The sequence below is a fragment of the Morone saxatilis genome, unplaced genomic scaffold (assembly GCF_004916995.1).
Source record: "Morone saxatilis isolate NCDOM2014 unplaced genomic scaffold, NCSU_SB_2.0 Contig12, whole genome shotgun sequence".
NCBI lineage: Eukaryota > Metazoa > Chordata > Actinopteri > Moronidae > Morone > Morone saxatilis.
Window position 1 is genome coordinate 26871804 of NW_023339674.1, and position 2665 is coordinate 26874468.

Sequence of the window (2665 nt, forward strand, 5' to 3'; positions counted from 1 at the left end):
ACACTAATGAAAACATACCTATACATATTATATTCCATTTCTGACAATAAATGTTACACATGGTACACCTTTAAAGTCCATTCCACAATAAATGTCATTATGATTAGCAGCCTTTCCTCAACATAGCCAGTTTCAATAATCAAGAGTTCTCATTCAAATAAGTGCTGGTTGGTGGATCAGATACATTTAGTATTCTTATGTACACCTGTGCCTTGCTTGGAATTATTAATCATCATAAAAAAAAAAGATTAAAAGTGCAATAAATAAATAACTAAATATACATCCTGTCTTTAATAGGGCTTAAGTCACAGCTTGGTATACATCAGTATACAATGTTGTCGTATTAAAGGGACTCAGCTGCCACTTCAATTGTTGTGTACTAGTGTACTAGGACATTCTAGGAGTCATAATCTGCTTTTACAATTTAATTACCTGATAAACAAGAATGCCGCATTCACTTTAAAGTCATATGTGTTATTGTACCATGAAGATTTCAACCTCCTATTTTTACAGTGTATATTATGTTGTGCTGTAATTATTATGACCATCATGCTGTCTTTGTGCTCCTACGCTGCCTGCGGAGTCATTCTAAACACCATTACATGTAAAGTGATACTGTCGGGTTGCAAATTGCACCACTGCAGGAGCATGTAGAGCACACAGCAAAACTAGAATAGTATAGAAATGACAGCTAGGCAAATCACAGTGACAGACCTCAGAAACACCAAACAAATACAGAAAGGATAATCACCAATTTCAGTAAACATAGAGTGCATTTGGACAAACTTGTCTGAGCAGCCATACAAAAACTACAGCTGGCAACATTTATATTTTAAAGGTGTCCAGTGAGGTTTTACCAAAACCCAGTGTGTGTAACATATAGCAAAAATGCATTTCTTGGCATTTGACTGGCACAAATCTGTTTCTTGGCATATTGTTGCCACCAACTATTGATAAATGGAACAGCAAGAAACTGGTGGCAGGATGTAATTAAAGTTGCCCAAATGCTCGAGCGCATGGATGTGTGTCCTCGTCACTATACAAACACACTCGTAATAAAATTGGTCTAGTGTAAGTTGTGGTTAAAAACTCCAAAGACTTTCTTTAGTTCATTCATCTGACAAAAATATGATTCTGATCAGAGGCCAATATTCAGTACTTTACAGTTCTGGTGGTCAAACTAACTTCCGTCTGGTGTCTGACCTGCAGTGCAAGGTATTTTTCAAACACTTTAGCACCTGACAGTGACTGATGGGCTGATCGCCTCAACTTTTCCAACTTGTAAAACTTGTTTCCCAACATGGAAACATGCTGCTCTGATTAATTTCTGAGAAGGAAATATACAATGTGAGTATTGATAAACTACTGTCACCTACTGAGCTGAATCAGGCGGAACGCCTGACACTTCATGTCTCATTATGAACAGGAACAGTTTAAACTGTCACTTCACTCATTAATTAGTCTGCCTTGGCTGTGTGATGTCACTACTCTGCTGGCTTTTGCCAGAGGTGGATCTACAGAAACATTTATAGGGGTAACCAGAGGGTGGCATGGAGACTTTAAAGGGTGGTTTAAATAATTAATATGAATAAATTGTTTGATTTAATGTTTTTTTTTACATTGAACTTAAGCCTGTCACTTAGTCTAAAATGGCTGCCATTCCACCCCTATAGATCCACCCCAGTTTTGTACTGAAACATAAGTGTAAAAATTAATTTGTGGTTAGGTGATTTGGTGGCAGGGCAACAAGCTGTAAACACAAAATATGACCTTATAAAGTTAGGCATGCAGTCATGTTTGAGTTCATCTGGTGAATACAACTTCAATATTCACTCTCCCCTGATTTTTGATTTCACTTCTTCTGAGGGACATATCTGTCTCTTAAGCTGCTATGTTCCACTTGTTTTCCAGCTAGTGTCTAAAAGTGTCTATCAGCTGTTTGGTGCTGAGCAGGTAGTGTACAGTGGTTTCTCACTGAAAACAGCCGCTGCTGGAAACTGCTGGTTGATGAGAGCTGTGAGACTGAACCAAAACAGTGAAGTTGTAGGCTGATTCAAAAGATGTGTCATCAAATGCTGCAGCTTGGTCAGTGGCCCTAGATGTGGTGGTGGATGGATGACTCAAACAAACACAGGATTTTAACCCAGGACCACCGTTTGTGTCCTGTGTGAAACCACAAGTAAACAATTTCATAAATAACATAACATGAGTTGCTTAAAACCTGCTGACCTAAAAGGCTGCTAATGATAATGACATTTATTGTGGATGGACTTTAAAGGTGTAGCGTGTAACATTAAGGAGGATCTATTGTCAGAAATGGAATATAATATCTATAGATTAGTGTCTGGCTCTAGATAGGGCCTTCTATGTTTTTTGCAAGTTTCACAGCCACAATACTCTAGGATATCTAGAGTCATATTTTCACTGACTAAGCGACTGTATTAGACAGGTTGGGAGTGAGAACATATTGTACACATAGCTGAGGGGAACTCCAGAGTTGATGACAATGCTACCCTATGATCCATGATCCATTGTCAATATGAAAATATTAAAAAATGCAGCCTGAAAATGTGATTCAGTTAACCTGGTGTGACAAACGTGGACAAACAGATATTTTCAGTAATTTTATTTTCTATAAAGTAGCATCCCTGTCAGATAACATATG